Source organism: Epinephelus lanceolatus, chromosome 19 (assembly GCF_041903045.1).
Source record: "Epinephelus lanceolatus isolate andai-2023 chromosome 19, ASM4190304v1, whole genome shotgun sequence".
NCBI lineage: Eukaryota > Metazoa > Chordata > Actinopteri > Perciformes > Serranidae > Epinephelus > Epinephelus lanceolatus.
Window position 1 is genome coordinate 2,927,976 of NC_135752.1, and position 13,879 is coordinate 2,941,854.

The window sequence follows — 13,879 nt, forward strand, 5'->3', positions numbered from 1 at the left end:
CAACAAACCACTGCAGCAGCATATTGAGTGCCAGGTGGCCAGCGCGCACCGTTATTGGGCAGTGCATGGACACTCACCCTCTTGCAATTAGACTTTGAACTTATCCACAGTAGTGGTACCGTGAAGTACCGTGGTACTATGGTACTCCAACATTATGGTATCATATGTACCGTGGTGTTTTAGTACCGCGGTCTACCATTGGTACCAGTAGACTGTGCAACACTACTTTGGAGCTATCTTCTTGATGTACTCCTGGATTTTGGATGTTTCGCCAGCACCCTGAGGCTATACACTAAGTGTAGCCTCAGGGTGCTGGACTCCGAGTGGAACCCTCCATGCATAGTGAGGGGCTTTCTTGTCTTGATATCTGTGGCTACTATCTCCTCTTTTGGCCAGCTTATGATCTGAGCTGGGTATCTGATGACTGGCAATGCATACATGTTGATGGCTCGTACCTTGTTCTGGCCATTCAGCTTACTCCTCAGGACTTGCCTTACTCTCTGGAGGTATTTGGTTGTGGTCGACTTCCTTGCGGCCTCCTCATGATTTCCATTAGCCTGTGGGATCCCAAGGTACTTGTAGCTGTCCTGGATATCTCCTATGTTGCCCGCTGGTAGTTTGACTCTCTCAGTTCTGATCATTTTGCCTCTCTTTGATACCATCTGGCCACATTTGTCTAATCCGAATGACATCCCTATGTCCTTGCTGTAGATCCTGGTGGCGCGGATCAGTGAGTCAATTTCTCACTCATTCTTGGCATACAGCGTGATGTCATCCATGTAGAGCAGATGGCTGATTGTTACTCCACTTTCGAAATGGTATCTGTTGCTGGTCTTCTTGAAGATCTGACTGAGGGGATTCACGCCTATGCAGAACAGCAGTGGTGACAGTGCATCCCCTTGGTATATGCCGCATTTGATGCTGACTTGGGCATGGAGTTCTTTATGAAGGCCATTAGTGTCCTGTTGATCTTGTATAGTCCCAGACATTCTAGTATCCATGTGTGTGGCATTGAGTTGTGGGCTTTCTTGAAGGCTTTCTTAAAGTCAATCCAGGTGGTGCACAGGTTGGTCTTCCTGCTCTTGCAGTCTCAGGCGATTGGTCTGTCTACCAGTAGCTGGTGCTTGGCTCCTCTGGTGTTACTGCCAATTCCTTTCTGTGCCTTGCTCATGTATTGGCCCATATGCCTTGTTATCTTAGCCGCTATGATGCCTGATAGGAGCTTCCATGTTGTGGAAAAACAGCTTATCGGTTTGTAGTTGGATGGGATTGTTCCCTTCTGGGGGTCTTTCATGATCAGGACTGTCCTGCCCTGTGTCAGCCATTCTGGGTGGGTCCCATCCCCATCCCTTAGCAGCTGGTTCATCTGTGCTGCTAGGCAATCATGGAGTGCAGTTGGCTTTTTCAGACAGTATGTATAGATCATATCTGGGCCTGGTGCTGTCCAGCTCTTCATCTTTGACACTGGGCGGCAGTAGCTCAGTTCATAGGGACTTGGGTTGGGAACCGGAGGGTCGCCTGTTCGAGTCCCTGTCCGGACCAAAACATGGAGCATGGACTGGTGGCTGGAGAGGTGCCAGTTCACCTGCTGGGCACTGCCGAGGTGCCCTTGAGCAAGGCACCGAACCCCCCAACCGCTCAGGGCGCCTCACCAAAGGGCAGCCCCCTCACTCTGACATCTCTCCACTTTGTGCATGTATAGGTCCTGTTATCATTATAATAATTATTATTATTATTATTCATGAAATTTTCACCAATCATTGGAAGTTGTGTGCTGCTCAAAAAAAAATTTGAAGAAAAATTTGGATTTGAAAGGCCACCACCCTCACCATGTGTCAGATTGACTTGAAACTTGAAAAACATCGTCAGGCCAAGGGGTTCTACGAAAGCCTAAGGAGCCCTAAAAGTCCGCTTACTATATTGTCCGCCATATTGTATTTTGTGAAATAAGACTTTTTACATCTCCTCCTAAGGCGTAGGTCTGATTTGCACCAAACATTCTGTCGATCATCATGGGATGGAGCTTTACAAAAGTTGTTAGGACTTTTTAATTTAAGTAAAGATCAAAAAACACGCACATCCGACAGTGAAGGTTCAGGGTGCTGGATCAAAAAAGTATAAACGTGAAAAATAAAGGGATGATCCGCACACCAATAGAAGCTCCCATAGACAAATTTATTCTCTCATAGTGTGACTTAAGTCTGAGGCTGAGCCTGCTGGCTCGAAATGTCACACTATGAGACAATAAATTTGTCTATGGGAGCTTCTATTGGTGTGCGGATCATCCCTTTATTTTTCACGTTTAGGACTTTTTAATATGTCATTGCGTTTTGGTGATACCAATGAACTTTATAGAGGGCGTGGCTTAGCACATAAATGGATTTTACTCCTTAACCATTAAGCCAATTGTCACAAAACTTGTCGAAAATGTCAACATAAGTATCTGAATCACATTGTATGAGTTTGATTCAAATCAACCAATAGGGAGCGCTACACATGCATCATAATCAGCCTATGGTATTTGTACAAAACTTGGTTTGCTTCATCTAGGGTCATGTCTCAGCTGATGCACAAAATATGAAAATTATTGCTTAAAGGGGGTGTGGCTTATTACGTTAAATCTAAATTTCAAGACATTTCACAGTCCATACTACCTTGGAAATCCAGAGTTCTCCCAAGAGCACAATTTGAATTTGCCCAGCGAGTCACTCTGGCAATCAGTAATGATGCTCATTACCCATGCCGTTGGAGCCGAGCTGCACCAATCACATCGGTGTATCTGATATACGCGGGCCAGAGGTGAGCTAAACAGATGACGACAGCGCTGCAACGACGAAGTCTGGAATCAGTCAGTAAACACTGCAAGATGGCTACGGATGAACACCAGCTGTTTGAAACGGCTTTGGCCGCTACAGTGAACGAGTTAGACTTGGCTTTTTCTCTAAAAGAGGAACAGAAGACGGCGCTTGAATCTTTCCTTTGCAAGAAGGACGTTTTTGCTGTTTTGCCGACCGGATACGGCAAGAGTCTAATCTACCAGTTAGCTCTGCTGGTAGCTAAGCTCTAAGTTTTTTGTCTGATTGGTCGTAGTGTTATCCAATTGCGTGCAGTGATATTTTCAAATGCATGCTTGGTGCTGCCCCTTGAGTTGGGCCATTTTCATTACTCATAGCCAGACCCTAAATCTTTCTAGATTTGGGTCTGTATTTCCAGGCTAAGTCCATACTTCAAAAAATCATAATAAATCACCAGTGTGTCCTACACAGCTGAATTTTTTTCAGAACATCCACTGAATGGTGACAAAACTTTGTCGCACTGCAACCTATAGTCAATTCAGAAGTCCATCACTCTATATTTTTAAGAATATGCAATATCAATTAACATTAATATCTCCAAAAGTCTTCATCTAAATGCAACCACTATTGCCACAAACATTCTTTGGGTACTAGATGTCACATGTTTCAAATAGTGTTCAGATCGCTTTAACGGTTAGCTCACAGTCATGTTCATTATCTTGTTGTAATTACTACTGTATGCACAACGTTTTCTACTTGATCAAATTTTTGACCAAATGTCACCAAAATATTTGATAATATACCTGAAATCAGCAGAACGATGTGAGATTATTTTCAGAATTTTATCACCAACGCTTTTACTGTTCTTGATATCTGATTGCTTTTTGAAGATATTCATCAATAAACTTTAAAGGGGGCATGGCTTAGCAAATGACTCCACAACGTTTGGGCCAATCATCACAAACCTTGCAAGCAATGTCTGAAGAGGTTTCAGGTGCATATCCTTAAAGCTTCATTCACACTGACCACTAGGGGGCACCACAAATGCAAAAAATGGGCATGCAGTAACACAAATCAGACTAAAAATCAGAAATTGATTGTCCAATCATTACAAAACTTGCAGGCTAAGATAAGATAAGATAAGATAAGATAAGATAAGATAAGATAAGATACACCTTTATTGATCCCATAATTGAGAAATTCCAGTGTTACAGCAGTCAAGGAGAAAGAGTCTGATTAAAGATTTCAAATTTAAACTTAAAAAACTTCAATAACTAGGCATGCAAATAAGTACAAAAATACAAGAGACGGCGATAAATAACAATAACAATAATAATAATAATAATAATAATAATAATAATAATAATAATAATAAAAATAATAGGAAGTGGATAATAATGAGCACATCTAGTGCAAGTGATTGTATGTGCAAAACAGCAGACAGCTGTGGTGTCCATAAAGTGTCCAATTAAATAATAATTATGAAACCTTTATTCTGAAATCGGTCAATAGGGGGTGCCACAAGTTCCAAATAAGTGCAAAGGCCTTTCACAAAATTCAGCCATGAATCTGTGAGGGTTTTTTCAAACATCACCAAACTTGGTGGACTTTTTTAATTAAGCCATTAATGCTTGTCCAAAAATGTTTCTGCAGTTGACCAATAGGAAGCGACAGTGCTTCCAAAGAAGAACGTGGCCCAATAATGATTTGGACATAAATGAATGAGCATCTGTCTGATTGTCATAAAACCTGTTGGTAATCTTTTAAGCAGGTGTCCTGAACTGTCAAAGCTCTTTATTCTACCCAGCTCTCAAGTTTTAAATTTCCATGCTGGCTTGAACCCCAGTATTGCCGCTTGCGGCTATATTTCTTATGTTGTTGTTGCTGTTCTAGCAGATCATCTTAAGGTACTTGGCAACTCGATTCAGGATATGTCGGAGGCTCCAGATTTCCAATTTGCTCACGATCTTCCTTTTCAGGTCAGCTGCTCTTTCATTGAGGCTGTTTGTATCTACTGGGGCTTGGTACCCAATCTCGCATTGTGGGGGGATGATAAAATCCCCCTTCTGACCTGGCGTCCTGGCTCCCCTTTGCCGTAGCACTGTTGTAGCATTTCATTGATCTCTAGTTGTGATAGTAGTTGGCGGTTACAGATGTTGGAACTCTGTGCTGCCAGATGTTTCTTAGTTTCTTCTTGATTGTGGGTTTCGAAGTATCCATAGGTCCCACATTCTCTGCATATATCCCCTCTCTCTGGGGTTGCTGGTATAGTAGCATCCATCAATTCCATGTTCTCCGCCCTTGTCCATATATATCTTGTTCCAGTAACCCTTTCGCCATCAGATTGCCCTGGTTTCAACTGACAACTGACGCGGACCTTGTTGACACGGGCGACGTCCGAGCCAGTATGACTCTATCTGTATTGTAATACAATTATTATGTAGGTCAGCAGGTATAGCATTAGGAGTCTTGCCTTAGGACCCTTACTGGATGATGTCCGCCCTGGCCGGGATTCGAACCCCAACCTCCCGTGTGAAAATTGGTAGCACTAACCACACTGAAATATGAATATATATATATATATATATATATATATATATATATATATATATATACATATATATATATATACATATACATATATATATATATATATATATATATATATATATATATATATATATATATATACACACACACACACAATTTTTTTCCTGCTCTAACATCATAACAAAGTCAAAGGCATGTGATAATGTGATGCAGAAATGTATATCCTGAAGCTTTTGGGAAACAGTATATGAGTACTGTAAAATATTTTCAGGTACTGTATCTCAAGAACAAAAACACATATAATTTCTGTGTTACGTACCTTTGCTTCTCAGGCTGCTCGCTCAGAGTAGCCCTGTAGGGCTATGTGCTAATCACTACCATCTTTTGAGATGCCACAGACTGTGTGCCCACTGAGACGGTTTGTGGAGGGTCCGTTTGGCATCCTGGCTGTAGTGGTGTTGAGCAGCAGGGCCCCACTGTGATGTACTCTAAAAGACAAATGAAAATCAAGCATCCTAAACTGATATTGCACCAAATGAAAACAGTCAACATTATGGATGGTTATCGTTAGGATTTTATCGATACTACTACTTTTATCAATACTCCTTATCGATTCGGTACTTTATTGGTACTCTTGTCTGTCCTTTTCATTTCTAAATAATTGCTTTTTAGAAAATATATTAATTAAAAAAATACATGCAGAACAGGATTATTGAATATTTTGAATATAATTAAATGTTCTTTCCAGAGCAGCAACAGTAATTTTTACAACAGCAATGTCACTGTATAAATAATATTCCTGACATCACAATACTGAATGAGGTTTAGTTTTTAGTAGTCACTATAAGTCATTCTTCCTGTCCTCTGTTCTGCTCCCACTCTGCTGATGTGATTCACTGTGTACCAGTAACACTGGTGCTGGTAGAGAGCTGTCTCAGCCAGCAGCTAAGTTTAAAAGTATCTGCCCAATTCAAACTAAGTTAGTCTACATACAGACAGCTGCCATTTGAGCTTATTAGCAACAATTTATTATTAGCCAAACTGGCGTGCTGTCCTTGTGTAAAACATAATGTTGGTGTTGGTGGATGAGAGACTGTTGACAGAGCATATTGAATATCACTGGCTACATGTGTACATGTTTATGCTTGCTGAACACATGTATTGATAAAGTACTGGCTTCTTACTCACCAAGGTTTAACTGCACTTACAGTAACGAGTGTAGCTGCCGTCAACTTGAGTAATTTTTGAGTTATCTTCACTTTGTTTCCACTGCGGCTGCTCGTCTGTTCACTGGTTACCTTGTGTGTGTATGTGTGTATGTTTAGGAGTTCAGCCCCGGCACAGAGCGCAGATGAGAGACTGCAAGATGATAATGAATTAAACCAAAATGTGCACAGATAGTACAGATAAAGGAACATACCGTCAGCACTTATCAATACTATGGTCTTTAATAATTTAATCAAATTTAGTACCGCGTTTCGGTACCCATCCTTAGTCAACTCTAAATCGCTAAACAGTGTTGTGCCCTCCTTGTAAAATCAGTAGACCACATGTGGAGACAGACACAAATACAACGTCCTTTCATCACATAAATACCTCCCAAGCTGTATAACTCAGACTAACTACAATGTTCAGTAACGATATTGTGAACGGCCTCCATGTAAGACACAAGGTAAAAAAACACAATGTACATTTTCCATGAAACATATAAAAACTCTGAGTACAGCCACACATTTTGACAAATAAATGCAGGTCTGACCTCCAACCATGCTGTAGGCTAATCGCCCCAGCTAGCGGCAGTTAGCTGCTGAGATCGGGCATCACACTGAAATGTCAACCCTTTTGTCAATATGGACATGCTGCACATTGTTAGCTCTGTTAATTCTCAACAATTTAATCACTAAATTCATCTTACCGAGACTAGCAGTTTAACTTAACGTTACTGCATGCTGTGTGGCAAAAGCGTTACAAAACAATAACGTTGGTTAGCCAGTTAGCCAAGGCCTATGGCTATAATGCTGTGTAAAACACAAAGGAAAAGGGAGAAAGCATAAAAGGTCCTCCTCAAAAGCCGATTCACAATCAAACTCGTGCAGCCACAAATTCTGACAAATAAATGAAGGTCTTAATTCGACCCCAGGTCTGATTGCTGCCGCATTGTCGGCTTAACGCTTGAGCTAGCGGTAGTAGCTGCTTAGCTCGGGCATCACATACAACATAGAAAATGTTTCAACTTTTGTCAATATGGACATGCGAAAAATTGTTAGCTCTGTTAGAGTCTCCACAATTAAATCATTAAATTCATCTTACTGAGACCACCCAGCTGGCAGTTTAACTTACTGTACGCCAAGTAGCAAAAGCATCTCAAAACAACAGCTTTGGTTAGCCAGTTAGCCGAGACTTACAGCTAAGCACTGGGTGTACAGCCTAATGTTAGCTCCTACAGCCATCTACTCCACACTTAAACACTCTGTAGCAGCTCCCTGGTTTGTTTTTACACAACAAGTTCACAACTCATAAAGCATACTTACAGGTTGTGATCCCAAATCTCCAGATTTGCCCAACAAAGTGGGAACTGTCCCGTCTTTCAAGTGAAATCGCTTTGAAAATCCAGCTGTAAACTGTTGCCAGTTTGTGAAACAATCATCAGATAAATAGAGGGAACACAATAAAATGTTCAGGTTGTATTTTGGAGGAATTGTATTCAAAATAAATTCCAACCACTTCGTGTTTGCTCCTTCGTCCTTTGGCAGTCCAAACAAGGGCAATTTTTGGTCACAATGAAAAAAGCAGCGTCTCCTAGACATGGCATCTCCTTAACAGCTTCTCAACAGTTAAAACTCTGCAGCCTCTCCTCCGGCTCTGCTCAGAGCAGGTGTGTTTGGGGGTGCAGCTCAGTGGCCAGCAGGCAGGCACTGTGTGCATTACTAATTTGTACATTGTTAGGAAATAACTTTGCGGAAAAAAAGGCAGGAAATTCAAACAAGCTGTTTCAGGTAGTTCAGGAGCTGTGTGTCTGTGGGGAGACAGACCGCCTTAAGCCTGGACTTATTTTTATTTATTTTTTTTTTATTTAGCAGACCTTATAGAGGCAGAAAAATGCTATATACACACTAAAGAAGAGGGAGAACCCCAAAAAGCATAACCGGTCCATGTTAATATATTGAACTATTACAGTGATAAAGTAAATTCAGTAGGCATTAGGCTACCTATAAAGCCTTTTAGTACAGTAAAGAAAAATAAAGGATTTTGGCATAAAAAATACCTCAAATAGCTGTCAATATCAAATAAAACTTATGTAAAGCTACAATCTCTGTCAATATCAAATAAAACTTATGTAAAGCTACAATCTCTAAGATCTCCTTTGCGTTGTCTTTGGTGGCACCTATGGCGATAAGCAGTGGCTGTAGTGTATTTGTTGGCAGACTGGCTTGAGACCAGACTCAGTTTATCTGGGTAAATTGTAAATGGAGTTGCACTTATATAGCGCCATGCTAGTCTTCCAGCCACTCAAAGTGCCTACTACAGAGTCACATTCACCCATTTACACACTGGTGGCCGAGGCTATCCCACAAGCTGCCACCTGTTACTCAGTTTAAATACACTCGCACACCAATGGCACAGCCATCTGCAGCAATTTGGGGCTCAGTATCTTGCCCAAGGATACTTAAACATGTGGACAGGAAGGGCTGAGGATCAGACTGCTGATCATACGATAAGTGGACGACCCACTATACGACCTGAGCCACAGCTACTGTTATATCAGCTCGTCTTATGAGTCCTGCAGCTGGCAAGATGAAAGGGTTACCATAGGATAGAAGAGTTGCATGTGTGTGTGCATGTATGTATGTTTTGGTGTGTGTGAGAGCAGATTACGACCTGGCGTCCACATACGTGGACATCACATTTTTGGTTGTCTGCACTATAATACTTAATTCTGTGTAACTGGAACCTGTTGTCCACAAACATGGACACTTACACTGCCATCTGGTGGTGACTAAAGAGAAAAACACCTCACACAGTATTTTCAAGATGGCGGCCAACTCATCAGAAAAGTCAGGCAGCCACACCCGACCAAAACGTCAAAAAGGTAAAAAACATAACAGAATTTCATTGTTGATTCTTGTTAAGGTATACATAATAGTGTTGTATGGTTAATATGGCATGCAAATTTGACAAAAGTTTGTAACAGTAAAGATCTACCATACTGCAAAATCCACACATGTGGACAGTGGGACTCAGCCTCGTTGAAAATGTAAAAATGTTAGCAAAGAATGTCAGTGTGAAAATGTATTTTGGGAAGATTTTGTTAGAAAACATTACTTTACAATAGTTTACAACATAAATAAATTGACATTGTATGTGTGATAAATAACTTTACATTGATTCTTATTTAATTTTTCTCATGATATCATTTCCAGAGCATATTCCTCTGTCAGAGGCACTGGAATTAGAACTGGAGACAATTGCTGGGGACAACTCAGAGGTAGAGGAATTGTCTGAGGATGCTGATTACTATCCTCCACAACAAGAGCCAAGCAACAGTGAGGAGGAGAGGAGTGGGAATGAGGACCCCATTCCATAGCCCACTGAGGCCAGCCGGGGACGTAAACGTCTCCTTGGTGAAACTAATGGTGAGCCAGTGATTTAGTTTGTTCTACATAAAATCACAGTAACAGTGGAACTGAAACATACAGTTGCCAAAGAACAAGATGCACTGTGTTGTGTCATTGTTGCAAGGGGCTAATTTACAACACCAGTCTACAGGTTATCGTTCAGACCGTAGCATTGCCATATCATGCATTCCCAGACGTCAACCCGCTGTGGGTTGAGTCTGATGGCCCAAACGATGACTCTGAAGAGCCAACACCAGGACCACCTGTTCTTACACGTTGAATTCTTTATGTGATATCTCTGGCAATACACCTCAGTGAATCCCATGTATGGAGATATGTGTAAACTTACTTTGCAATATTTTCCTTCTGACTCTATTTCTGCAGGATGTGGGGTGCGCTGGAGGGCTGCTCAATTGACACCAAACCTAGCCCAGTTTGAGCCCGAGGAGGAAACTGAGCAGGACAGAGAAGGCTGGACTGCACTGGACTATGTGAACCAGTATATTGATAAAGATTTGATGAAACTGATTGTATACTGCTCCAATGCTACGGCACTAGCTCAGAGTGGGTACCCACTCAACACAACAGTTGACGAGGTGTATCATTTCTTTGGTGCCTCAATTTTGATGTCCTGTGTGCCATACCCACAAATCTGGATGTACTGGTCCAGTACGTTAAGATTCCCAGCCATCACAGAAAGATTCACACACGACTGATTTTTCAAACTGAGGCAATCAATAAAGCTGGTCATTGATGATGACATTCCAGAGGACCTGAGGGGGTGTGACAAATTCTAGAAGGTGAGGCCTTTTCTGGACTGCATTCTGAAAGGCTGCAGGTTTCAGGGAAGACCCGAGTGCATTTCTATTGATGAGCAGATGATACCATTGACAGGACCTTGTCCATATCGACAATATCTGCCAATGAAGCCAAATCCAGTTGGCATGAAAAACTTTGTTTGTGCTTTAGCAGAAGGCATCATGCTCGACTTTGAGTTGTATCAGGGTGCAGATGCACTGATTGCGCAGGTTCAGGAACCAGGGGAACTGGGTTTGGGGGCTTGGTCATTGATCGTCTCTCTGAAACTCTCCGTCCTGGTAAAGGTGTACTGTGTTGGGGTCAACATTTTTAGGCCTCACCAAGGGACACCAAATATGTTGGGGTCAACACATGAGGGCTTCACACGGAGGCACCAAATGTGTTGGGATCAACATATATTTACCTCACACGGCGGCACCAAAAATCACCTCGTGGGGCACCATACCCGTAAAGGGAAAAATTATAGCCAGTTAAAGATATCAGTCTCATAAAATACGCTAAACTATTAATTTGGAGTTTTGATTAATAATTAAATTAATGACAACAACCAAAATTAACAGTAACGCCTGAAGGATCTCGGAGTTCTTGACGCAGCAGAGGTTGACTATTCATTCACTCTTGTGCAACATTAAACAGACAGCAGGTATGATTCCAAAGAATTATATTTATTCACAAACTAGCGAAGCAAACCAAAACACACAAATTCTAACTAACTATATACAAGCTTGGTGTGTATGTGTGTGTGTGTGTGTGTGTGTGTGTGTGTGTGTGTGAGAGAGAGAAAAAGAAGAGAAAGACAAAGGCGGGTGTGGTGATTAAGGAGCCGTTTGGCCTACAAAACAAAATGGCTGACAACAGAGAACTACCAAAATGGCTGAATCAAGGCTTGCTTCAGGTCAGGGGAGGTGTTTGTCTGACCGTGTGGTCAGGACAAAGGAAAAGAAGCAGGAACTTTGAGATGCCTGTTTGGGTGTAGCTCTGGTGAAAGCCTATTTGTTAATGAATCTGTGTCAATGTGACGTATGTTGCAAACGGTCTGGATTAGTGCAGAGATTGTTTAGTTGTGTGCTAACTAACTAAACACTTAGCTTTGGCGAAGCCAACTAATCAATGACCTAACTGCAAACAATCACAACAATAACTCAATGACAGCATTAAATCACATACAACAAGTTAAACAGTCTTGCTTAGCCTGTAAAGCTGTGATAAGCTATGCCCAGTTGTTACATTACCGATCCTTGAATGGATGAGAGAAAGAGTCACTTGGTGGTGTACTGCTTTGTTAGCCGGCAGAAGAAGGCTGGGAAGATGGTTCCAGGTGCAGTCTTTGTTGGGTCCTTTGTTCCAAAGGTGAAACTCTGAGGGTTTAGCAGAGTTAGACACTGGGTGCTAACTCACTTAGTTCCTTGTTGCTGGAAAGCTAGTTGCAAACCTTGTGTTGCAAGAGAGTCTGTGATCCATTGCCCTCCCTTTAGTGGTTTAGGGCTATGGAGCAAGGGTCTGGGCCTCTGCTGTTCCAGGCCCAGCCGGAAAGAGGTGTGCACTGCTACGCAGCTGTAGAGCAAGAGAGAGAGATCTGTTTGAAGGGAGCAGATCTTTGCAGGCCTGTGACATCATAGAGTCACATGTCACTGTAAAAGTCCTGTCCAATCAAGTTGTGAGACTTGTGTCTCACTGAGGTGTGAGGTGAGACCTCCTGTGGAGATGGGTGTCACATAGCTCTCTTTGTTTGGAGAACAAAGAGCATGCAGAGGAAAAAGCCTTTTTTTTTTTTTTTTTTTTAGATGCTGAATGTTTTACTGTCTTTTATGTATTTTTGTTTGTATGTTTCGTGCTGTTTAAAGCAGCAGTACCCTGTCTCCAATCCAGATTTCTCCCAAGGGAAACAAATAAATAGACTTTGACTTTTGACTTACCAAGAAGTGGACGCTTCGGATGCTCATGCACTTTACAGATGTTGCTTTGGCCAACAGCTGGCTACTGTACCGCCAAGACCACACAGCATGCCGCACACCAAGAAAGGGCATCATGCAATTTCTTGAATTTCGAATGGAAGTGGCTAAGACATTCTTGGCCCAGCATAACAATGTACAGGAAGACAGTACAGACCTCTCAGAGGAGGAAGACAACACAGACCATTTTGAGCCAGAAAAAAAACGTCCCATGAGGGAAGTGCCCCACATCACCCTCTGCAGAAGGGCTAATGCACATCTTCCAGAGGTGGTCGACCTGAAGAATGCAGTGCGCTGCAGAGCGACAGGCTGTCCTGGGAGAACTTGAGTCCGGTGTGTAACATGCAAGGTGTTCTTGTGCTTGCAAGCTGCATGCAACTGTTACACAGGCTTTCACACAGGTTAAGTGTGATCACCTGTTCCCACAGAAAAAAAGGACATTCCTAACAATGTTCTTACAAAAAAGTAAAAACAAAACATAAGCAAATTGTCAAGGTTTTAGGATATGCTGCATGTTTCTTGTAAATTTTGTTTTTCCATATCCATGTTCAGAACATTCAGTAACATTCAGTTACATTATGCAACAGTGACAATGAAAAATGTTGAAAACAGCATTCAGGCTGAAAATAAAAAAGATTGCACTTTGTTAAACAATGGTGTCTTGATTGTGTTCTGAGGAAACTCAGACCGAGTGTCCCCATGTGTGAATACAATTTTTTCAAAAAGAGCTTCATGTTCAAAGATAATACCTGGTTATTATCTTTATTGGTTTCTCCTAACCCCAAATAGCTAGAAGAAATGTAAAATGCAAGCCAAACCAAAGCCCAGGTCTTAGGAGGTTAATGTATGTATGCCACTGGTGAGTTTTCCTGGTATTGTTGCCGCAGGCACCCAGTTCATAAAACTGCAAACACAATGGCTTTCATCAGGGCAGTCACCATTGTGTTACCTCATTCCATTATAATGACTTACCAGACATTTATTCAAATGAAAATCTTTAGGATTAGTACTTTAATTTGAAATTTTATTCATTACTTTGTATTAATTACAATGACACATTCAAAAGTCTTTTCTAACAGTTGTATTCCCCATGCTTTTTTTTCAGTCTCCACAAATAAAAACACTTTAAGTGAGGCCATGCTGGCTA

The 13,879-nt window shown here is 41.6% G+C and overlaps 2 protein-coding genes across 8 annotated transcripts in view; one reads left to right on the forward strand and one right to left on the reverse strand.

Moving 5' to 3' along the window:
* The window catches only part of LOC117269845 (ras-specific guanine nucleotide-releasing factor RalGPS1), a 345,328-nt gene that overhangs the window by 221,393 nt on the left and 110,056 nt on the right, over positions 1-13,879 (reverse strand). The gene's annotated exons all lie outside the window — the stretch shown is intronic.
* LOC117269612 (angiopoietin-related protein 2-like) overlaps positions 1-13,879 on the forward strand; it is an 86,037-nt gene that overhangs the window by 70,584 nt on the left and 1,574 nt on the right. The gene's annotated exons all lie outside the window — the stretch shown is intronic.